The following is a 26,216-nucleotide window of genomic DNA, read 5'->3' as shown; positions in this document are numbered from 1 at the left end:
CCTGGGTACTGGATTTGTCTCTGGGATGAATGAGTGGGACTCAGTTAGCAAGGATGGGATGTTCATAGGAGCTATGGGAGTTGGGCACTCAACTCCCAATGCAAAGGTAGTGAGGCACCTAACCTTTTCAGGCTCTTCCGAAAATCCCATCCTGAAGCACTCATTATATCATGTAGTGCAATCAGCACAATGCAAAAGCTGGGAGTTCACCTGCACTGGCCCAGATGGAGGGGTTTGTGCCAAGCTAGATGACTCTTGTTCTGTTGCCCTTGGTAATGTAAAACTTTAAGTAAATTGGTAATTTTCTCCCCCAATAAGTGCAAGCCTGTCATTGTAAAATGTACTGAGCTGAGTGAAAGGCTAAGGTTTCAGCTCTCTGGCGCTGGTGGGACCTGCTACTGCTCTGTTTCAAAAGGGGAACAAGCCAGAAGTTTTGCTTGAACTCTTAGGCTTGCCTGGACACAAAAGCTCAAAGTACAAGTCAGAAAAAAAAATGGCTGCATTTTGTCCTTTATCTGATCAGGCATTTGATAGTTTCCATTCAAAACCAGATACTTTGAGACTGCAGTGATCAGGCGTGACAGACATTTTAACCTGTTCAGTTCACACTACACTCAGCCCAGATCCATGGTAAAATGTGTCTGACCCAGGGCAAACCTTCCCACAAACACAGCCCACAGTTGTAATGAAACCTTGAGACCTGGGGAACCTGCCTGACACCCTAAACCTTGACCCCTAGGGAGGGAGAAATGGTACCTTAAATACAGCTCAGATCCATTCAAGACCTGACACAGGATCACTGCATTGCTAACCTGCTCACTGACCCTTTATGTGATTGGTAACATAGTTACTAGCATCTCACAATGCCCACAACCAGCGGAGTTTCAGCTGGTTTTGATCCTGAGCTTTCGCACAGCTCTAGACAGGATAGCTCCATCATGCTGCTATCAGCGAGAGTGCCATCAGCATCAGTGTGTACATTGGGTGCCTCAAAGGAAACATGCTTCCATTGTTAGGGGCAAAATCCTACAGCTGTGCTTGTTTTAGTTGTATTAGTATTATAATTTATTATGTTTGTATGGAACCCACTTTGTTATCTAAAATGGAGGATTTGGTCTTGTGATCAGGAGGGCCGTTGGAGTGTTTTCCCGCCCTTTCCATTGGTCAGCAGTGGCCCAAGTAGTAAACAAGTTCCAGTTTTAATTGAATTTTCCCGGGGATTCTATGGGGTTTTCTACGGGGTTTGGTGCTACAGAGTCTATATAAGAGTGGCAGTTACCTCAGTTCGGGGCTGCCCACCCGAGTAGCAGGTGCCCACGGGTTTACTTCCACAGGTGAACGAAATACCAGACAAGTGCCATCTCCAGCTATTACTTACCATCCACAACAGTTAACATCCACCGTTGTCATTTGCCTGTAAACAGCCAGCTGTCATCTCGTGAGCCTGCCGCCGGGTCATCTGGAGCCCATGAGAAGGACGAGCCATCGAGGGATCTCCTCAGAGTTCCTTTCCTGAGGCTCTGTACGAGCCAAAGAATCGAGGTCCTGAGCGATCATCAGAAGGGTGACATTGTATGTTTACTTACCTTTTGTACGCCATGGGGATCTAGTTTGGGTCTTGGCTTCAGGCCACAGATGTTCTGAGTTACTGTACCTATAGAGAGAATAAGTTTCTGTTATTGTTTTATGCATTTTTCCTGTTCCCATTTACGTACCTCAGTTTCCCCAAAATAAACACAATTTCTTCGGTTTATATACACCTGATTCCACTTGCCTCATTCCAGCGGGGGGGGGGGGGGGGGGAAGGAAGGTTACATAAGAAGGACTAGCTTGGCTACCAATATGGTGATTGATACTGGAGCGTGCAGTAAAGGATTACTATATATATATATATATATATATATTACTATATGGACCTATATTTTTGTTGGGGGGGGTGGTCCTGCAGCCTTTCCATATTTTATTCCTTGACCTAACACCGTTGAGGTTTGATCTATTACCACTCCCCCACCAAAAATAAAAATGACAAAATCCATTTTGAGCAGAAAGATTTGGGTGCCTCAGGGGTTCTAATTATGAGACAAGGAGTGTTTTGTCACAAGGGTGCGAAGGCAAATGCAGCTAGGTTGACTCCGTCCCAAAATAACTACCTGGTGATGGCTGTTTGGTGCCCCGTAAGAAATACAGCTCACTCCAGTTCCTGTCACAAAAGCCACCTCCACAGATACCCCCTTGTTGGATCTCTCAGCGGAGAGAATATGGACTTGAAGATATGGTCTGAGAGGAGGTTCTTCCAGATCAGTGGGGAGGAAGCTTATGGACTTCTATCCATGTTTGTAGCTCAAGAAAGGACATCAGCCTCCAGGGCTATCAATCTGGAGAAGACGGCCAGGAAGAAGCTGAATGGGGGAGGGCATTTCTCTGCAGCTATGGGGCCTTTTTCCGGTCCCCTATCTGTTCATGCTTCCAGCCAGAGTTCATCTGGGCAGTGTCCACTGACTCCTTGGACTTCCACTGGGACCAAAGGACACTGTCTGGGGTATTTGTTCTGGTCTCTTGTTATGACCCCATGACCTGCACTCCCTTCCCTGTTTGTTCACTTTGTGTCCCCAGTACTGATATCTGGGTTCTGTGGCCCCTTCCTCCCCTGAGAAAGTGGGCCTTTGGTAGGGGACCACAAGGAGGGAGGGTCTCAGAGCCAGGGCTCCAGTTCGAGCCCAGACTTCTACATCACAACTGTACAGCCCCACAGCCCAAGCCCCGAGAGTCCAAGTCAGCTGACATTGGTCAGACACAGGAGTTTAACTGCAGTGTAGACATACCCTGATCAGTCCTTGAACACCATAACTAAGAGTTACAGCTCTCAAAGTCCCAGGGAGATTAGGGGAGGTCCTGAAGCAGAATCTATGAATGTAGTGAATAAGGGTTTGCACCTCCCTCAGGTGGAATCTATTAAGGGTCAATGGTGCAAAAAAGAAGCAACTACTTAAATACGGGGCGAGCAGGGAACGTCTTGTGAGTTCACATGAGTTGATAGTCTGTTGTTTTCAGTAACTAGTGAAATACTGCAAATAGATCTGGGTGGATTTGCAGCACTCTGGAACTACAGGGTGCTAATTGTGATTTTCATCATTCCAGAGAGTGAAATGTTCTCTCCCTCACAATCAGTTGCCTTCCCCTGTGGGAGGTCAAGAACCATCCCAGACGTGTTCCAGCTCTCACAGTAAAAACATCCTCTTCTCTCTTCCCAGGCAGATCTGCTGCCCCCATTTTTTATATTATTTTTACTACACAAAAATGAAGTGATTGTGAGATTGAACAGGAAGAAGAAAAATGGAAATGATGGGAACCAGGTGCACATTTTCTATAGAATCTAGAAGTTGCTATGTCAGATCAGAACATCAGGCCATCTAGCCTGAGATCCTCTCTCTTGCAACATCTTCAGAGGCAGGGTGAAATCTACCATAATGCTTCTAAATGATGTGCAAATCTGGACATGTGAGGGAGAGGGAGCAAATATTCCTTTCCGATCACTACAGCAATCTTCTCTGAAGCATGATACTGGATTCCCTTTACCTGCGTATGTGTCGTGGCAATAGTAAAGAATCTCAGAGAGATCAGCTTTCTTCTAACACTGAGCTTTATTACAATAAGGAAAATGTGTTATTCCTAAGGCTACTCTTCCCGTCCCTTTGTTTCATTGTAGCATGTTTGCCTAAACCTTCCCTAAGGCTCCCTCCTTCCTGCTGGAGATGTAAAGAAACAGTAGACATATCCCCATAGCATCTATAATAAAAATGTTTTAATTGTTCTTTAATTTACCCAACCCTTTAAACATCCAGCTGCAGTATTTGAGGAATATAGAAACACAATCTTTCTTAAAGACAGTTTCCTGGACCTGTCCCTGGAGCCTAATCCTTTCAGAGGAAAGTAGGCTATTTTCTTCTTGCTGTGGATGTCAGCCCGTGACACCTAAGTCCCTCCCAATGTGAGCAGGATTCTGTGATATTGATGACAGTACATGGAGACCAGAACTGTGCACCTAAGGGAAAGTGTTGAGAGTGTAATACTGTGCACAGATCCAGCAGTGCCTGAGGTTTGTGTGGTGCATGGATATCCCTGTGGGGTCCAGCACTAGTAGATGCTGAGTGCTTGCCCCTCCCACTGAAACCCACTCTCAGAATACAAGCTTGCTTGGGGAGAGGATTGCTTTCTGTTTACTCCCTTCCCCTCCCTCATGCACTACACCCTTGCAAATGCCTGGCCCACAGCATCAAGGGCTTTGTCAAGTTTAAAGCACTCTTGGTGCTGCGGTGAAGGAGACTCGTAATTCAAGGTCAAGCGATGAAACGCAGTAACACAGCAAATGAGGGACTTGGTCCATACTGGCTTCAATATTTTAAATGATTGCTTCATTAGGAGCCCTAGCTAGACTTGCTCTCCCCACTCCTGTCCTGTTCCAGTCCGCTACGGTGAGAAAGGTGTGCACCATATATTCACTTACAGTGAGATTTATTTACTCCTGCCACCTGGTGGATTTCTTTTATCACTGCAAGGAACAGTTTAGCCCCACACTGGATGTGATGTTGATCTCTGTTTTGCTTTCATGCAGCTAATGAGCAAAGTAAAACATTCTGCACCCATCCTAGGACAATCCAGACTTCTGGGGCTCTGAAAGACTTAAGCTATAATCATTCTCATAATATGCATGTAAAATTAGATTGGTAGTGTAACCTATATTTTGTTTCAGCCCCAATGACAATGAAATCTACAAACTGATTTAGCTTAACCAAGTGTGACTGCAACGGACTCATTCCACAACTCTAATTAAATGACATAATTTTCTAGGTGGAAGTTTGTGTGCTGAAGGTGAAGAGAAGGAAGATATGAACAATCCACAAAATCACAGTATGTAGATTTCAGCAGTAGGACGCTTTTGGGGGACTAAGCATGAGTTATTCCATTTGTGTCTTTCAATGTCATTTTAAAATGAGTCACAATATTTTCCTATATTTAACCCAAGGTTTATGTCCTCATCCACACAAGAGGAGGTGGAAGGTGGTTCAAAGGAAAAAATACTGCCCAAATACAGAGTAATAGTAATAACTAGGGCTGTCAAGCAATTAAAAAAATTAATCATGATTAATCACATTGTTAAACAATAATAGCATATCATTTATTTAAATATTTTTAAATGTTTTCTACATTTTCAAATATATTGATTTCAATTGTAACACAGAATACAAAGTATACAGTTCTCACTTTATATTTATTTTTATTACAAATATTTGCACTGTAAAAAACAAAAGAAATAGTACTTTTCAATTCACCTAATACAAGTACTGTAGTGCAAGCTCTTTATAATGAAAGTTGAACTTACAAATGTAGAATTTTGTACAAAAAAAAACTGCATTCAAAAATAAAACAATGTAAAACTTTAGAGCCTACAAGTCCACTCAGTCCTATTTCTTGTTCAGCCAATCGCTCATACAAACAAGTTTGTTTACATTTGCAGGAGATAATGCTGCCCTCTTCTTGTTCACAATGACACCTGAAAGTGAGAACAGGTGTTCTCATGGCACTGTTGTAGCCGGCATTGCAAGATATTTACATGCCAGATGCGCTAAAGATTCATATGTCCCATCATGCTTCAACCACCATTCCAGAGCGTGTTCCTTTTGTTTATCATTTTTACAGTGCAAATACTTGTAATCAAAAATAATAACATAAAGTGAGCACTGTACATTTTCTATTCTGTGTTGTAATTGAAATCAATATATTTGAAAATGTAGAAAAACATCCAAAATATTTAATAAATTTCAATTGGTATTCTATTGTTTAACAATGCGATTAAAACTGCGATTAATCGCGGTGAATTTTTTTGAGTTAATCGCGTGAGTTGACTGCAATTAATCAACAGCCCTAGTAATAACAGTCTGTATTCCCTTCACACCACCACCACCATTCACCTACAAATACCACTTTCAAACCCTCACAATACTTCTGTGAGGTAGGTTGGCATCAATATCCCCATTTTACAAGGGAGAGAACTAAGTCTCAGAGATGGGGAGTGACTTGCTCTTGGATCATGGTGTAGAATCTGTGGCAGAGATAAGAATAAAACCCAGAAGTCCTGAGTGCTAATCCACCCTGCTCTAGTCACTAGATCCCATGAGCCTCCTAGAGCTGGGAACAAAACCCAGGCGTCCTGAGTCCCAGACCCAGTCCTGCTTTAACCACTACCCATCACTGAAAATGCAATCAAAATCGGGTCTCTTTTCTTAAAGCATTCTTCACTGGAACAAATGGCTGGATTCCAACTTTGCATCATAAATAAAATTAAATTAAATAAGATTCCTATGCTCTCAGTTTCATTTCTGGTCCAGACTGAACTCACAGCTGATCCCACAGAGCAGGTTACAATAGAATGTAGAGCTGAAAACTCCGTGAGATTCCCCTCCTATCCTTACTCACATCCAGATTTGCCCATATATCCACTTTAACTCATTATGTCCTAAATGTCTCTGATATAGTGCCCCCAAGAAGGTGATTAGGTGCATATCTACCACATAGATCAACTGAGCATGTTGAACCAACAGATGGTAGTTGGATAAATCAAGGTGTTTTCTTTTCATACTCGATGTGTGAACAGACAATGCAATGATAGAGGTTCCAGAAACAGCATCTGCAGTTTGTTTTCAAAATTGTTCAGTATAATGTTTCTTCTGCCGTGCTCGATTCATTGGTCATTCTCCTGAGATCAATCCATATAACTAGTACTCTGATCTGCTACCACTGTTAGACAAAGGCACTGTTTCTGATTCCCGGTATATACCCCCACTTTCCTTTCTAATTAAGATTGGCCAGTTCGTAACACCTTGTTCTAATGTGCCTCATTTACAAAGCTATCACTAGTGTGATGACTTTGGATCATACTCAGGGCCAGGGCCTCATGTAAATCAGCAGCATAGCACCATTGATGTCAGTAGAGCTACATTAATTTACAGCAGTGAGGAATTAGTCTGGAAATCCTTGTCACTATTAAATTAAATTTACAGGGCTTTTGCTGCCTTATGGCATCTCTGGATTTGGTGTCAATCATAGATACAATATCATTGTCTCCCTGCACCTTATTTTAGCACTCTGGGGCATGACTACCAATGACAACAACCCTGGATTATATGCTGCTTTCCAACTCATGAGTTAGAGATCCACCACAGTTCAAATCTATGTATGGGCCATCGTTTAGCTGGCAGCAGTAGTAGGCTTTTATCATGTATGTGGAACAGTGATTAGAAGGGGACATAGCACACACAGCCATCTATTCATATATTTCAAGGCCAGAAGCGACTATTCTGATCATCTAGTCTGACCTTCTGCATAATTTGGGCCATAAAATTTCACCCAGTGATTTCTGCATCAAGCTCAATAAATTGTGGTTACAGAAAAAATTAAGTAAATTTACCCATCTGTTTCCTGAATTATTCAATTTTTTAAGCAATTCACCTAAATTATCCCATATGATGGAGGAACATTACAAAGAGGAGCGAGAAACACACCAATAGTGTGGGGACAGTTGGGAAAAAGCATCCACAGTTAATTCTCTCTTGTTATGTCCTTGCATGATTGGCACTGAGTCAGAGGAAAGAAAGATAGCATGTATCACTGAGAACTCATGCGCAGATAGAAGTTACTCCTCATTGAGGAAAGCAAGAGAAAAGTGTTTGGCGTTAAAAAAAAAACCTCACCAATAGACAAAATATAGATTGCAACTTTAGAGATTTTTCTGACATAATAAACAAAAAGAGAAGAAATGCAAAATGTGGACATATAACTCCGTGGCCTGTGAAACCAAATTGCCTTTCACAGATTATTACCTTTGGGTGAACAGCAAGAAGTTTTGCCATCTTATGGGAAGACCAGCAATAAAATCTATTGGGAAAAAAGAAAAGATCCAGCTACCTGATTAAAGGTGCAAGTTCTTCATGAAATCAGGGAGGCCTTGATTTCAGCACTAGCTTTTATATATATTTATCTATTGATATATATAGATATTAATATATATATTGATCTTCACTGAAGAAGACCAAGAAGCATTATAATTCAGGCAATAGCATGCTCAGCTCTGTAGCTCATCAGCAATATAGAGCCATATATATTTGATGGATTGGAGGACGTATTCCCTTCCTAAATCACTGGACAGAATAAGGAAACAGCCCAGTGGAAGTAAAAGCTTTGGATGAACTTACAAAAAATTGAAAACAATGGTATCTCTTCTGGGTTCTTTAGACCCGTCCTCTCTCTTTCTACTACATGTTGTTCTGTGAATTAGACTTCTAGGAGCAGATGCTGATAACACACTTGGTTCATTCAGATGTATTACGGGCTTTCATGAGAGAACTTAATTCAATATGATGGAATTGATTCTATGACCAAAGTTAAAAAATCAACATTTAGGATGAGATTTTCAAAGAAGCCTGTGGGAGTTAGAGTTAAATATATTGCTAGGGTTATCCAAATCATACTGACTTTCAATGGGAGTGGAGCTCTTAGCTGCCCTTTATGCCATTGAAAATCCCAGGCTTAGGGTATCATTAATAGAGTAGTAGATTTTAAGGCCAGCACGGACAATTATGACTATCTAGTCTGACATTCTGCATAAACACAGGCAAGATAATTTCGTCCAGTGATTCCTGAGCCAGGCCCAATAAATTGAGGTGGAACTATTTTAGAAAGATATCCAATCTCGATTTAAAGATTCCACATGATGGCAGGTCTATCCTATCTCCTGAAAATCTATTTCCAAGGTTAACTGCTCCCATTGTTAAAAATTGGTGCCTTATTTTCAATCTGAATTTTTCTAACTTTAATTTTCAGACTCTGACTTTTGCCTTTTTCAGTTTTATTAATGAGAATCCTAAATCTGCCACTCTTCCTAACATTGAGTAGTGCCTTATTCCTTGGAATAAGTATTTCATTCTTCAGACAGTACTCCTCTTTGAGGAATAAAGTACTACTCACCTTTAGTAAGCATGGCAGAATGGAACTCTCAAAGGGGCTACTCAAGGAGCAAAGTATTATTCTACACATGTAAGTTTGGCAGAATCAAGCACTCAGAAGACCATCTCAAATAATATGGAACACACAGCTACTTTGGTGGTATTTGTAATAATGGGAGAACTGAGCCAATAGAAAGGACTATTATTGTAGAGAATTCTTACTTCTAGTTGAGTGCTGTAATCACAATAGAAAAAGATGAGAAAACCCAAAGGTCTTTAATGCCTTGTGCTTGCAGTGGAAGAGGAGGTAGAGGAGGTGATATGCTGCAGATACTGTAGCTCTATGTGTTTCCAGTTCAGTGATAGTGAAAATATATTGCTAGGGTTATCTAGTGTAAAGAGCTGGGAAGTGACTTTGCTTCAGCATGAAACAGAACTTGTGAACATCAGAGACCCCTGAAACTTGTTGCTGTGCTCAGAATTGAGAGAAACAAGGCAAGCCCACTGGTCAGCATTTCACATGATTCATGAGAGAGGAGTAGCATGTGTAAATGTACATCACTTAAAGAATCCTCTTCCAAAGGTGGAATTCTGAGTGTTGTCTTGGATAAAGGGTAGGATTATTCCAGGGACCAGAACAATTCTTTAAATAACAAAAAAAATACATACAACGCAAAGGAATGTGGTTGACTAGGAAAATGGACAGTGAGTGAAATCAAAGACATCAAAATGTACTTCAGAGTGAAGAGTAACCAGAAGGCTAATTTAGGGCTTATGGGTGGAATTTTCAAAAGTGTTTAAGGCCCAAATTTTGGAAAATACTTAGGTGCCTAACTACCATTGATTTCAAAATCCTCTTGGTGTCAGCAGGACTAAAGGTACCTAAATACCTTGAAAAATCTGGATCTAAAGCTCTGTTTACGCTACAAGCTCGGGGTGTTATTGCCCTGCTTGCATACACACATTCACAGGTGTTTGATGACAGTTAGTGTGAGTGTACATAGTAGCGTACCCACAATTTTCAGGCGGGTTTGTACTTGGCAGGGCTCGGCTGTGCCTCTGCAGCCACAGCCTGTGCTACTGGGTCTCTTCCGTTATTTATATGTGTGCTGACTCTCACTGAGCTACCAGATGAGTACACGAGCAGGGGAAATCACCATGCCCCAGCTCATATGTAGACATGGCCAAAGTGATTATGGAGCACAACTGTGCTTCTAAATCACCTAGGCTTTTTTTTTTTAAATCCCAATTTAATTCTGCTCCAGATTACAGGAGCAACTCCATTGAACTGAAGTGAAATTCAGGACCGATTTCACCTTTGCATAAGCTTGCAGTAAGCAAGGGTAACTTCCAGGGCAAATTCTGAGCTGAATTTAATTGTGACATAAACAAAAAAGATAGCTTGCATAACAAGGCAGTTGCAAACTGCTGAGAAAATGGATCAAAGTAGTAAGGAAACAGAACTTTCATTGATCTAGCATGGAGCAGGTGGGCAAAGCAAGCATAGTTTGCGCACTGAAAGTTCAATATTGCAACCCGCAATGATACTGAGTCGCACTCCCTCCTGCAACTGGTCCTATTTCTGTGATCTGCTTTTAGATAATACAGAAAATGGCTTATACGTATTTTCCCCCTGAGCTTATGACTCCAATGGAATCTCTCAGTGGTGAGATTTATGACTCAGAGGGGTGTCTCTGAGGCACAGCACCTCCTGGGGTTGCTTCTGCAGTGAAGTGGATTGAGATTACACACGCCGATCTCAGTGGGGTTCCAAGGATGTGCAAGCAGTCTGTGCGCAGGCTGTCAATTGCAGGACCGGGCCCCAAGTTAGGGCTGGATTCTAATGTCCTTGCTCACCTTCAGTAGTAACTAACTCTGTGAGTAGTCCCAAGCCTGGTCTACACTTTGACATAGCTACTGTGCTCAAGGGTGTGAAAAATCCTCCTCCCTGAGTGCCATAACTATGCCAGCCTAACCCCAGCAGAGGTGCAGCTAGGTGGATGGAAGAATGCTTCTGTCAATCTAGCTACTTTCACTTAAGGAGCTGGTGTTGCTACAGCAATGGAAAAACCCCTTCCATCACCGTTGGCTGCGTCTACACAATGGGGTTGCGCTGGCATAGCTGCTTCTGTTGGACAACTGAGAGAACCAGGTAATTCTCAAAGGGTTTGATTCTCATTTACACAGCAGCTGCTTTACACTACTTTGGGCAGCATAAAAAGCCTTTAACTCAGAGTCATTTACACCTACTTTAAGGCTGCTTTAAACTGCATCTAAATGCAAATCAGGTGTAAAATGGGAATTAGAAGCAAAGTGAATAAGGGTATCAGAATCTGGTCCTTACACTCTGTGCATGCTTGCAACGTATAAGTGCTTATTTGTATTAGGCTTTGTCTACACTGATACTTTTGTTGGCAAAATTTTTGTCAGTCAGGGGAGTGAAAACAACACACCCCTGGCCAAAATAAGTGTCATCGACAAAAGCAACAGTATGGACAGTGCTATATCAGCAGGAGACGCTCTCCCGTCACATGGCTACTGCCGCTCATCATACGTGGTTTAATTATGCTGGCAGGAGAGCTCTTAGGCACCCAAATTGCATGAAGAGTTGGGCTGTTAATTCACTTAAACTCCTTTAAAAATTCCAGCCATCATCATCACTATGTTGTTATTATTATATTCCATGCTACTGGGGATGGATTCAGCTAATGGACAAATGAGTGTAAGGCTAGAGAAGTGAATGCAAAGGCTATAGATAGTAGGCTAGCATGAGAATAAACAAACCCATCCTGTGTTTTGGCAGCAAATGATAAAAGATATCCAGCTGCCCTGACTGTGGAGGGAGTACTAATACATCACTTGATACAGTTGAAAAGCTTACAAAAATCTGGTTATATTTTTTAATCATCTTGCATTTTAGACCTTTAAAGTACAAATATGGATTTCAAACATATCAAGGGAACAAATTAACTTGGAAAAATGGCCATACTTTCCAAGGTTGCACCTGCCATGAAATTGCTCCAAGTTTGCATTTTCCCTTAGTCTCCAGTGTGTCATTAGAGCAGATTGATCACCCTCCTCTCCCCAGCAACTCCCCCATTAGAGGGTTATTGTATGGAAATTAATGGGAGGCTAGAAACATTTCTTTTGCAGCTGCAGTAGTAGAAGTCAAATTTGATTAAGCGCTTGAAACCCAGCAGACTGGGGTGATCTCTTTGGTTTAGTTCCCTCTTTTATTATCTCTGGTGTCAAGCTTTGTTGCTGTAGCTATTCCCCTGCCACTCACACTGCATCCTGCTGTAATAATGGAGGTTATTATTTTTATTTGTCCATCTTTTTATTTTAAATATATGTGGCCAGCTTGTCATTTACACCTAAGGCCCCTTTACACCTCACAGTAGGTACAAATGTAATTGGCAGTCACTTTAGGACCCCTTTACATTGGCTGAGTGTTGTAAAGGGGCCTAGGATTAAATGAGCATCAGGCCTACGAATACATCCCTGTTCATTTACCCCATTTGCAGTAATATACAATGTCACATTTCATGCATACCTGCTTTCTCTCTTGTGTACCATGCCACTTTTTACCTGTCCCATTTGATTCAGTTTTAGTTGTCAGTTGGGAAAACAGCAAACATACAGGGTAGTTTTTCTGCCACAGGGCCCGTATGTGTGTACACACACACACACACACACACACACATATATGTGTATGTATGTATATTAATCAAAGCCACGATGGAAGCAAGGATGTAAAATAACTGTAAAATGCCTGGCCAGGTACAACAGCAAAGGATTATATTCTATCTATTTTATTGATGTGCCAGTTTTTCTTGAAAACAACAAACTGGGTAGGTCTACATATACAAGGAAGGAAGTTTCTTTTAAACCGATTCCATGACAAATCACACAGTAATTGAAAACAATGAAACTTCACACCACGTCAGCTAGAATGACAATCTTGCAGTTAAAAAACAGAAAAACCCTGGAATCTTTCAGACTACCTGTTGGATAAAGCGAGAGAGAGAGTGGAGCAGCGATGAAGGGAGGGCACTGCGCTAATGACAGCAGGGCCCTGGGAATCAGAATACCTGGTTTCCCTGCCCTGTGGATTCTGTACCTGCCCTCTGATAAGTCACTTACGCTGCCCGTGCTTCAGTAGGCTCAGCAGTAAACTGGACTTAATGAATAGACTGTGTGCCAAATTATCATCTGGTGTGAACTGGCACAGGTCCATTGAGGTCAATGGAGCTACGCCAATCTGCGCGAGCTGAGAATGTCTCTGTCCCTTTGGGTTCTAGTGAGGGCAATATCAAGCTTTATTGACTCACAAGTTACATGTGGGCAATGGATGACATTGTGATGCTCTGTACCTTGGGGAAACTCCCAGCACCCCTATGTTCATCCTTGTAAAAGATTGTGTGGTATCCAGTGCAAAGTTTGTCATGTCGGGTGTCTCATGATGCACTGAGCATGGTTGTTATAATGGTGTTATAGTAATTGTTACAGTAATGTTATAGTAAGGTTATAGGTTATAATTTCATTTATATAGTTATGAGGATGAAAATGTATCCTCTTGGTTTAGCAAGCCCAGACAAAAACTCTCCAGAAGCAGAGGGACAATTCACACCTCATCAGGGCATGGATGGAACAAACCCAGCCCAGCCTCACAGGAACAAAGGCCTAGGAAGCAACAGAAGAATCTGTTAGACTCTCTAGGGAGACTCCCCCACTTCCTTTGGTCAGTTTGGGACTGCGATGCGGTAATGCTCACCTGACTCTGAAAGGGGGGGGGGCAAAGCCAAGGGGGAAGAAAGAACATGATAAAAGGGAGAAACATTTGCCATGCTCTCTCTCTCGTCCCCCTACATCTACAGACACCACACCAAGTGACTGAAGCTCTGATCAATGCCTGGCTGAAGAGCAACTAACCAGCCTGTGGTGAGAAGCATCTAAGTTTGTAAGGGCACTGAAAGTGTTAAGATCAGCTTAGAATGTGTTTTGCTTTTATTTCACTGGACCAAATCTGACTTGTTATGCTTTGACTTATAATCACTCAAAATCTATCTTTATAGTTAACAAATTTGTTTGTTTATTCTACTTGAAGCAGTGCGTTTGGTTTGAAGTGTGTCAGAGGCTCCCCTTGGGACAACAAGCCTGGTACATATCAATGTCTTTGTTAAACTGATGAACTCATATAAGCTTGCAGCGTCCAGCGGGCATAACTGGACACTGCAAGACAGAGGTTCCTAGGGTTGTGTCTGGGACCGGAGATACTGGATAGTGTAATTCGGTTGCAAGTAACTGGGAGCAGCTTACATGCCAGAGGCTGTGCATGAACAGCCCGGGAGTGGGGATTCTCACAGCAGAACAGGATAAGGCTGGCTCCTAGAGTCAAGGATTGAAGTGACCTAGCCGATCACCGGCCCAGATAACACCTGAGGGGAACATCACAGACATATTCTCTGAGGGACAGTTAGTCCCTAAACAAGGAATCAGTGGGCCTAATTCAGCACTCATTATTTTTTGAACCCTTGGAATTGGCAGTACTGATTTTAGTAGGTGCTCCTTAATATCACTGAGTAGCAGTCAAACCTCAGCCTGTCATGAACAGTCAGAAGTCTGGCCTTCATAACGAAGGCACTGATGACAAAGCCAACTAGTGGAATAATGCCTTGCTGTTGGCTTTCATAAGTCATAGGGAAGAAAACAATCCTGACCCCAGGCAGTGAACCTAAGACCCTCTATTCATCAGGGAGGTGAGCGACTGTCAAACCCAACCAGAAGAGTCTTCACTTGTGCCCTCACTGCACTGTCCCTCTGGCACCAGGAAGCCTGTCTCTAATGTGATTGATTTTCCCCAAATGGAAAGTAAAAATCTGCTTACAGCACTTAACTGATGAGACTGCTTCAGAGGAGAGAGAGTTTGGAGGCCAGAGACCCTTTGCTCCACCCTGCACCTCTACCCTATTGGTTCTCAAACTGTGGGTCAGGACCCCAAAGTGGGTCACGACCCCGTTTTAATGGGATCGCCAGGGCTGGTGTTAGACTTGCTGGGGCCCGGGGCCAAAGCTCAAGCCCCACCACCCATGGCCAAAGCCCAAGGGCTTCGGCCCTGGGTGGCAGGACTCAGGTTACAGGCCCCCCACTGGGGCTGAAGCCCTTGGGCTTCAGCTTCCCCCCCTCCCCTGCCCAGGGATTTGGAGCTCAGGCTTTGGCTTTGTCCTTCTCCTCTTCCCGGGGCAGCTGGGCGCAGGCAGGCTCAGGCCTCAGTCCCGCTTCTGAGGTCATGTAGTCATTTTTGTTGTCAGAAGTGGGTCGTGGTACAATGAAGTTTGAGAACTCCTGCTCTACCCTGCTAATAATGTCAGCAAGGCACCTGTCCTCTGCTTCCGCTCCATCCCACTTGTGCCGCGGCACCCAGATTCTTCTGTAAACTTCAAACCCAGTTCCACTCCTCCTGCCACAGTCCCACTCCAGACTCCTTCAGCTTTGCTCCCATTCCCTGAACCATGTTGAAAACATGCTTGATGTGAAGCAGCAGGAATAAACTCCCGATGCTGGAAGAGTGTTTCTTAAATAACAGAGATGGGCTGACCCAGCATCCTGAAGCTAAACTCTGGGATGAGACAGGAGTTCAGAATTAGAAATTCAAATCTGAATTTTGCAGTTTCTGCTTGTCCGTATTAAAAATGTGCAGTTCCATCTTGTGCATGGAGTTTGTTTGCCCAGCTCAGTCTGCGGGGGCAGTATGTGTTGAGGAGTCGGTGAATAGCTGATTTTTTGGTTTGGTAGCAGTTCCAAAAAATCAAATATCTAAAGTGTGTGTGTGTGTGTGTGTGTATGTGTGATGGTGAATTTTTGGTGAATTGAAAAAGTTCATGTTGGCTCTGTTCCAGAGCAGGAATTCAAATCTGGGCCTTCCACATCCCCAAGGAGTGCAGTGATAATGACAGTGGCAGCAGCATCTCCTTCTCTTCTGGCTGTTTTGAGACTGGCCCAAACTGCTAGTGTCAAACTGGCAAATGGTTTCCGGTCGATCGAAACTGCATTTTTCATCAAATAATCTATTCACCTGAAAAAATTTGCCTAGCTCTATTGAGAAGCTCACCTCACAGGAGTCCAAATTCTGGGAAGTGCTGAGCACCCATGACCACCTTCTGAAGTCTTTAGGGCTTGCGGGCCTCTGAGGGTTGGGGGAAGGATTCAAATGATGTTTTACTTAGTGCAAAATGAAAGCACCACTGTTTTGGCAAAGCATGGAACTTTCTACGACCATAGGCACAAATGGCCTTATGTTTTGAGACCGGCTCCTCCTGTTCTCACACAGACACCCAAAGCTTTTTTACTGGGTTCCCTGCCTGCTACTTTACATTTGAACTGTGCTCCTCTTCTACCATCGTTTTCAGCAAAGGTCAGAGCAGACACCTTGCATGAACCATGACATCCGATAATAGATTGTCTAAATTATGCACAAATAAACCGAGATGAGAACATTCAAGACAACTGGGGTTGCAGAGGACTAAGCCAGGAAGCGACGCCTAATGACTATGAATCAGCAAAATGGCAAGCTGCAGGGAATCCGTTATGCCACAAAACAAGTACCAGGCAGGTTGGAGGCACAGTAGATGCAGAGTAATTGATTGGGAAGCATGGCAGGGACCATTGCTGGGGAGGAGCGACTGAGTGATGATTTTGGAAAGAAGGGTTAAGTGATTATTTGCAGAATTCATAAAACTGCTATTTGAATAAAGAAAAGGAGTACTTGTGGCACCTTAGAGACTAACAAATTTATTTTGTTAGTCTCTAAGGTGCCACAAGTACTCCTTTTCTTTTTGCGAATACAGACTAACACGGCTGTTACTCTGAAACCTGCTATTTGAATATTCATTTATCAGGCTGGCAGCTGCAAAGTACATGGTGGAGCAGAGGCAGTAATGTAGATTGGATATAGCATATCTCTGAGATCTATACGGTCTCAATAGAGCTCATCAGAGATCAGCTAGCTAGGTAAAGCAGAGACGTTTGGAGAAGGCAATGTGAGCCAATTGGTGAAGTATTTCACAAGCAGGTGTTTGGCTAAAGACCTGGGTGATGTTGTTCTCTTGCTGCCAAAACCAGGAAATGTCAACAGCAACATTTAATAACTTGGATACGAATAATAGAAAAAATATCCACAGAAAAAGAACTATGGAAATCCAGTCAGCACACTGCCACCGGCCATTATGCAGCGAATGAAAACAGGAAGGCAATAAAAATAAAGCACTGGATGAATGCAGATAAAATAGAAGGTAATTGCCGGCTGAGCATATGGCCTGGAAAATGAATAGACAATGAGAGGAGAATAGAATCCCAGATTGCCACACGACTACTAAAGCTACAGATCAAGAGCAATGGGCAGATGATGGGCACTAATTTTATTATCAGCTTCCTTTGCAGCAAATGGCAGGGCTAACTATAGCATCCTCATGGCAGCATGAATGAACTCCTGATGCTTGAAAAGTGTTCCTCCCAGAAATGAACTGCCTATCTGTCTACCTTTCTCTTGGTTGTGTAATCACTGCAGTACCTGAGTGCCACCCTAGGTGAATTAGACTACTGAAGCGAGGCCACTACTGGACTTCTTCGAGACTTTGGTTTTTTCCCCTTCCTTGGTTACAGGAAACTTTCCAATGTTGCCATGAATCAAATCAGTGAGACATGATAGTGGGATCCATATTTCTGTGCTTTGTTGATCGTATCTGAACAGCACAGGTATTCACAAAGCACCGCCTGAATGCTCCAAAGCAAATCCTGTCTCATCATCTACTGGACTCAGTGTAAAACCTGAGAGGTGCTGTCTGGGCATTAGTCCCTGTTCCAAAATTCTAACCGGGAATCTGGAGGGGACATTCTGGGGACATCTTTATAACAAGTAGCACTGGGAGGCCAAATCTGAAAACACCTGAAATGTGGAAGAGTCTGAAATGGATCTGAAGTTTTCAGTTTGAAACCATCTCTGTATCATTATTACACCAACCTCTTCCCCAGTATTCTCTGGAATCCATTATTTCTGTGGTTAATTTCAGAAAACTATAGGTTGATGCATTTAAGGGCAAGATATTGCATGACTTTCCCACATTTATTCTCGTAAATGGTGTCAAAGCAGCTTCCAGAAATGTATTGAAAACAAAGAGATCAATTAATTAATTAATAAGCTCCTTATTCAGCAAACAATATTCAAATTAGTGACACTGTTTCAATTTTGTGTGTATAATATTGATATGTTTCTGCATTTCCTGTCTTGTTTAAGGCATGTGTTGAAACTGAACGAGTGCAGAACAATTATTTGGTTAAAACAGTTCAGTTAAAATTATTTTTAGTAGTTTAATCCTATAAACATATTACATCTCATAAAGTTAATGCTGAATCTGCTTGGTTTATCACCTCAGTCTTTTCACAGTCCATTGATTAACCAGATGCCAGGAGTAGTATATTTTCTTTACTGCTTTTTTATTTTACTGTAGCAATACCATTATCTGTTCAGTCCAAAGATTCAGATTAAGGCTTTTTCTGAGAATTGCTTCTTCTTGGACTTCTTAGCATCTCTAGATAATTCTACAATTGATCCTCTATAGGCATTTTCATTGCTTAATGATAATAATATCCTAAAATATATACTCCTGTTCCAGGAAATACATTTCTCTTTAGCTAATTATATTAAGCGATAAGCATATCTTCTTTACCACCTACAGAATAGCATTCTACTACGTGACGTAAGGACAGGGTATTTTGTAGGGCAGACACTCAGGCCTAGTCTACACTTAAAAATTAAATCAATCTAGCCACGTTGCTCAGGATTGTGAAAAATGTCATGCCATGTGCGACGTACATAGGGCAACCTATCCCCTGGTGTAGATGTAGTGTAGAAGACTTCTTCTATTGATGTAGCTACAACCCCTCAGAGAGATGGATTGGCTAATTAATGACCATGATGGAAAATCCCCTTCTATTGATGTAGGAAGTGTCTACACTATGGCACTACAGTGCTGTAGCTGTGCCATGGTAGAGGTTGTGCCATGGTAGGGTAGAATAGACATACCCTAAGTACTATATGCATGTCACAAAGATGCAGGTTCAAATATTCCCCACTATGAGAACATTTCGGAGCACTTTCTATAGTATTTGTTGCTAAGATCCTTAGAAAAACCTAACATAGGACATTCAAACAGATTTAACTTTGTATGATTTTATGCCCTGCCTATTACCATACAGGTATGTTACTCACGATCACTTCCTCTATGCTCTCTCTCTCTCTCCACCCCAGGTCTTTCAAAAATCCAATCCCCTCTGGAAATCTGACTTTTCTTTCCTGGCAGGAAATACTGAAGGGGTGATGATCTCCCGGTGCTATTTCTGCATGTCTTGTGTTTTACTATTGTCCCTATGCAGGGCAAAATGTGAATGGAATCCAATGTTTTCCATCATGAATTATTAATGGCAAGAAGCCAAATTTGGGTGTATTCCTAGGTGGGGCTTCCACCCCTACAGGTGATGCCACCTTGCTGCCAGCAGCTCCAGGGAGCATTAGCAATGATGTCCTTCTTTCCATGAATATCCTTCCTATCCAAAACCTGCGAAACGCTCACCCAAGTAGCAAACCTTACATCTCTTGCGAGATGACACGAGGCTAAACTGTGTTCTCATTTAGACTGCTTGTAAATCTGACTAACTCAACTGAAGTGAAGGAAGTCAATGGAATTATACCAGGGTCTTGTCTGTAGGCAGAGCTGTATTAGTTCAGTTGAACCAGTTTAGTTCAGCTGGTGCAAACCCCTGTGTGAGCACTCTTAAATCAGTTTTAAAATTGCTTACATCAATTTAGATTATGTCAGTAAGTAATCTACTTAAGATAAATTGATATAAGCCGTTCACGTGGGAGATTGCACCAGGTTAACTAAACTGGCTTGACTAAATCAGTGCAAATCTGTATATAGACAAGTCCTAAAATCAATGGATGTAGTTTTGAATTACACCATTGTAAGTGAGAACAGGTTCTATTCTCTGTTTGCAATTAACCTGAACATATAGTTTTAAATAAATAAATAAATAAATAAATATTATTTTCACCACTGGGTCCATCAGAAAACCGTTTGTCTTTCCTTGTTTCTGAACGCTGGACAGCTAAGTGTCAGTTTCAATCTCTATTTTTATTCATTGTAAATAAATAAACCCATAAATTATAATAGTATTTTTGTTTCATTTATACTGACGATGGCATTTATTTATTTTCTTCCAAGCAGGTGCCCTTTGGAGCAGAAAATTACCCTGACCCAAAGATCTTTACCACACACTAGGATTATGAATTATATAAACTCTCAGAACTTACTGTATATTAATAAAAGTCATAACAGAGGCACAAGCTCCATTTAAAAATATGAGACCTAATTTAAAATGTTTCCTTGATACGTAGGGGCAGTGGTAGCAGTGGAAAGAGAGAGGGAGAGAAGATTGATCAGTGCAGGCTCCTGCACTGTTCCTGCCAAGTACTATGGTTGAGAGGGTACTCAGGTCTCATTTAATTCTGGGATTCTTTTAACAATTATGGTCATCAAGTCTGGCTCTTTCCCAGCGTCAGTGTTGCAACTGGCTGCAGTTGCAAGCAGTTTCTTGACTAACGTGAGTACTGGAGAAGTCGGCCAATGTTGGTGCAACAACAAAGGGAATGTCCCAGTGGGAGAAGTAACCAAACGACTTCTGAAATATTTGAGCTCCCTCAGAAGATATTGCCCCGGTCTACTAATCCAAACCCAGCAGCATAATGGAAAATAATAGTATTTGGATTATTGGTTGGAGCAGAGGACTAGAAGCCAAGACTCCAAGGTTTGATCTTTTTATGCTTTGCCCACCAATACTACTGTGAATGTTTGTCTCATCCCTGGTGTTGGGTGTTCATTGCTCAGTAAAATATGTTTGGACCAAGACAAACTTATCTCTTAGAATCAGACATGAATACTTGCAACTGGAAATTTGAGATTCAGTGTCTGTGAATATTTTCGAGTATTCACTGAAAGCTTGCTCTTTTGGCAAAGGCTTCAGCCAGTAAACACAGTCACTATGATATTCCTGGAACATGAAGATAAACAGGGACACTAAGTTAGCCAAAGCCAGCTAGTTTAAAAATTGAAATACATTTTCATGGAGGTACTCATCCAGTGCTGTACGTGCACCGCTCCTACTTTAAGAGAGTGATTTTACTGAAAGCGCCTTCTGCCTCTGAGCTGATTAGAACCATATTTAGCTTCCACTCCAAAAATTAAAGCCAGGTGAAATTTTCCTTGTGTCAGCTGTGTCAAATGTCCATATAACCTGGGGTGATGTATGCTTTTGGCTAGAAATTATGTGGAACTCAACTTAAAATACAAAGCAAAACTCATTTGTGCGAATCTACACAAAGCAAGGCAAGAAAAAGGATTCACACAAACTCCAATGAGTAAAAAGTTCCATATTATGGGAATCTCTATTGCTAAATTTTTATTAAAGATGCTAGATTCCTCACTGGGCCATATTGTGCACCTGGGGATAGACCTTCTTCATGAAACTTAAGCTTAAATGGGTGATTGTTTGCTAGCGTTATGTCACACGTTCATAAAGACCTGAAGTGGTTAAAGAATGTAATCCATTTAGACTACAACTTTGGGTCTGGGATCACAGCGGTAACCAAGGCAAAAGTCCTCTCCACTTGGCTATAGGGACTATAAACTGAATCAGGATCCTGAGCACCATCAGTTCTGACCATTAGTCACTGAGCATGAGCTGTTTCTACCTAATTGTCTCTGAAACATTCCAAACCAAACATTTCTGGAGGTCAGAACTTGCAACCACAGAGGATATGGCAATATTAGTGATAAATATAAAAACATAATGTGTTCTGATAGTTGGACTGAAAATTAGCTTTAGGGTCTCCACGCATTGTTTTCTTAATGATGTGAAACATAATAGCCTCAACTGTAATAAAGATGAATTCCTTTTTCATAAAATAATGAAATTCCAGTAAACACTCAAGGTTTATCGCTTAATTTATCCCCAGTGCTCACAGAGAGATTTTTTTCCTACCCCATTTTTAATATTCTCAGCTATTAGATTTCAATAACCTGCTCCATAGCTATGTATGTCTCATTTCCCTGGACAGACAAAATAGGCTATAACTTCCTCTCAGTTAGAACACTAATGTTGTAATTTAGAACTTCTGTCAAGATGAAAGATCTTTCCAGGGATTTGTGGAGGCCCCATGGCAACACTTCTGCACAGGGCTGGATAATGAAGTTTTCATTATTAAATAAAGATATTTTAAGAATATCATAACCCATAAATTCATTCTTCTATAATGCACCACCACATTACTTTGTTTATTTCTCATGCTGAGACTCCCTCCCACCTTTCCCCACTCCCCAATTTTTGGCTACCTTGTGTTCTCTCTTAAGTTGCCATGGAGATATATTCAAGTATCTCCTCCAGCAGCTCTGATGCTGGATAGTGATTGGATGTGAAGGACTAAGTGCCTGTGGGGAAGGCAGGGCTTATATTCCTTTGTTGGCAGATAGTCTAACACCCGGCAATTTAATGTTACCTTAAGGAAATGCTAATGTGAGTCATAGGGTTGGGAAGCGTTAGGAATTATTGAAAGAGATTTTTTTTAAAGCTGAATGGTGCTGGTTTGATGGCCCTGGGGGCATGGCTCTTCCATAGCTTTATGATGAGCACAGATTGTGAGAAATGACAGGGCAAGTGAACAGTGTCTACCCCACCAGTGTTTTTCAGCCTGGACCTGGACAGTGGTCTCCATATCTATTCATCCCTCTGTCACTGCCATGCCTTTGCTCTATGGCCGAGCGGAGCAAACCAACCTGAAGCAGGGGAGGGGAAGGAAGAGCGGCTAAGTTGTGGTTCCAGACTATATTTTCATTGGTTTTGGCACAGGAGGCAATGAACATCACCTCCTCTGCATAGGTGCGGTTTGTGGGTAAAGGCAGAGTGGGTGCAAGAAGCAGCCTTTCTATGTAGAATGCTCCTTTGGGACCCAGCATTAACTCCATAAAGCAGCTTTAAATGCCCCTCAGGTGAGCCACAGTATCCCATTGCTGGGGAGAGCCCCCTGGAAGTACCCCGTCTAAAGGAGTTTTACTGCCAGGTGACATAGAGTGAAGACATAAACACGAAGAGCCATGCCTTAAGCAGCAAAGAACTCCCTAACTGGGAAGTTCCTACTTTTATGAAGCTCCCCACTAAATAGATACCATTGTGATGGGTTGGACCCCCCTTCCGGGATGCCACCTGATGTGCTGGGATCTCATTGAGCCCACCCGTTCCACCAGCCTGGGCTTCCTCACCCTGTTTATGCTGTGCCAGGCCCTCAAGCCTTCACTAGCACACACACACACAAGTAAGGGCACACCCAGCTGCAGACATAGACTGAAGTCAGCCCTGCATGAGGGGGTTCAGCTCAGAGATTCACCCAGCACTCATGTGCACATCCCCATTAGGGAGTAAACCCAAAGTAATATTGTCTTGTACTGCATAGAAAGATCTGCATAGCAATAGCTCATAAAAATTCGCCTTCTCCCTCAACTTGGAAAGAGATATGCATAGCTTCTTTTCCCCCTTTTATATCTTCTCCCCACTTGCTGGAAAGCTCTTTTGCTGTGACCTAGGTCAAACAGTTCCCACTGTGTAGCAGTATCTCTGAGAGGTTTCTGTTGTACACAGTTCCTAGGGTAATCCTTGTGCTTGTGTGCATTTCCTCAGTAATCCATTAACATTGTTTGGCCTTTTTAATGTCATACCTGAAAGGCTGCTTGTGGGTGTTTTCAACCTCAGGACATATTTCAGCAACATATACACAGCCAAACTTCATAACTTCACACACAACGATAGCACATACAATCCAATGAGATATTACTGTCTAACAGATCAAGACTTTTAAAATGACACCTCACAAGGCATACTTTGTATAAGACATATCCTAATTACATGATAGTGGTGAATACTGGGGTGTCAGGGTGTAACATTCATCACTAGCGATTTCCCATCATCACCATCACAAGTAATAAAGATTCTTCAGGCCAAATTCTCCCATACCTTTTGCCAAAGACAATAATAATGTGGTTACACAGGTGTCAGTAAGGGCAGAACTTAGCCCTGCAACTTGAATGTAGTAAAGAATTCTGCTATGATACATGAGCCAGAATAAAATTCAGATCACTCTCCTGTGGCTGCATTGGCTCTGTTGGGCCAACAGGAATCAATGCAGTATTAGTATCGGAAGCATTTTTGCCACTCAAAGCAGCAGATAAAGTTCTGAGAATGCACACAGGGAGGAGATATTTTGAGTAAGAAGGTTAATGAGAGACATGCCAGTGGAGAAAACATAGATTCGCACAGGATTGCAAGAGGTTGCAGTTCTCCTTACTTGTTTATGGAGCAATTGAGCCAATTCCTTGCAAGCATCCTCGCTATAATACTCACTAATCATTTGTGTTGTTATCTTATTACATTAGTGGCCACTTCTGTTCTTCTGCAGTTTTTTTTAAATCAGTTTTATTTTAAGCAATTTTAACCTCATTTCTGCAGTGCTGATAAAGTTGTTAGTTTGCACAAATTGGTTTCAATGACAATTTTTAGATAAAGATAATGTCAGCTTTCAGAAAGAAATCCCGATAGTTACAAAAACAGCCTGAATTTTTGACCTTAGTCCTCACAAGATAAAGCTGGAGAAGAGATAAAGGCTCAAGGCAAATTAGGACCAAAGGAAATGTAAGATTTAGATAAGTATCAGTAGTGAGATCTTGCTTTCTTCTTCCTTTTTTTTTAACATTAGAGATAGCACAAACAGGCAAGTATTTCCCTAGGGAATAAAGCAACTGATGGCTCTCTCTGGCCACTAGGTGTCTATATTGATCCAAAATCATGGACGAGTTGAAAAGGGATCACAGAACTCCGCATTGGAAAAGAGCTAGTAGGTCATTGAGTGAATCCCCCTGAAATTGCTATGATCTTGGGACATTGTTTGTAAGGGAAACAAGGTAGACCCAAGAAGGGGCGGCTATCCCAAGGTGTCCCTGCAGCACTCAGAGGGTACTCAGTCCTGGATTCTCCTTTCTCTCTTTATGGTATCAGTGGCATCTTTCAAAACAAAGCTCAGGGTGTTCTTGTTGCCTTCTATAGTGAGTGTAATCAGGGTTGTTCTCACACTATATGTTAGGGAAGGGTTATTGGGCTGGAATGCAGAGTACTGTCATTGGAAGCTATTTATGACAATTGATATATTTCACTTCTCTTAATTAAAGCATTGGGTTTCGGGCTCCAGATTAGTTCTCAGACTGTGAAGGGGCCTATTTTCTGCTTTCAAGTCAAATATGGCCAAAACAATGTGAAAAACATTTTTCCCTGTGGTATTTCTGCCTATAGAATTGGCCAAGGCCAAGAAGTACCGAGGCACATGACGATTAAAATTTCGCCCACCTTTTTGTTACCACTGGGTTAATTCAAAGTATCACCTGATGATTTGCTTTTTATTTTATAGAAAGCTAGGATCCTATCTGCCATGATGAACTTCTATTAATGCTACTGGAGCGCTGTTCCTAGAAGTGCAGTTTTATGGTGAGTGAATAAGGGCATCTTTTGACTTCCATTATCTGTAGCATAAGTCAAGTAGGGATGATATTGGCTCCCACATTGGCACACAGGGCATGCTAGAATCTAGCAAAAGTACCTACTTTGAGTACCACTGGTTAGGCCATCCAGACATGCATGCACACAGAAACACCTCTTGTCTTAGGGTGGGATTCTGATCTCACTCATACCAGTGTAAGCCAAGAGTAATACTGATGAAGTCAGTGGATTTCTGATATGTAGAAGTAGAGCAATCCCAATCAGGCCCTAGGCCATTCTGCATTATGAGTGGCTGATCTCAGGCAGGCACCTGAAACCATGTTGAAGTGTCAGCCAGGAAAAGCCAGTACATGGAGAATCACCCTCTGCTCCAGCTTGGAATAAGAACATTGAGAATATAGGATGATGGACCCAGAGCCAACTAATTCAGCTATACCTTAATGAACTCATTGTCCAAGTAGGTTGCTGTGCATCTGTCCAAGATGCCCAGAAGAACAAGTCATGATCCAAAGGAGCAATAATTTGACATTTTAATTGCCCATCTGAACTTTCTGACATTTGTCCAAG

The 26,216-nt window shown here is 42.0% G+C and overlaps 1 long non-coding RNA gene across 1 annotated transcript in view; it reads right to left on the bottom strand.

The window, feature by feature from the left end:
• Nucleotides 1–1,451: 1,451 nt before the first annotated feature.
• LOC144278198 (uncharacterized) overlaps nucleotides 1,452–26,216 on the bottom strand; it is a 132,133-nt gene continuing 107,368 nt past the window's right edge. Inside the window, exon 5 of the long non-coding RNA XR_013348541.1 lies at nucleotides 1,452–1,545. This is a non-coding gene — a long non-coding RNA (uncharacterized LOC144278198). The remainder of the gene's footprint in view (nucleotides 1,546–26,216) is intronic.

Source organism: Eretmochelys imbricata, chromosome 21, assembly GCF_965152235.1.
Source record: "Eretmochelys imbricata isolate rEreImb1 chromosome 21, rEreImb1.hap1, whole genome shotgun sequence".
Taxonomy (NCBI): domain Eukaryota; kingdom Metazoa; phylum Chordata; order Testudines; family Cheloniidae; genus Eretmochelys; species Eretmochelys imbricata.
Note: the sequence above shows the minus strand (reverse complement) of the source record. Positions and strands in the feature narration are given on the sequence as shown.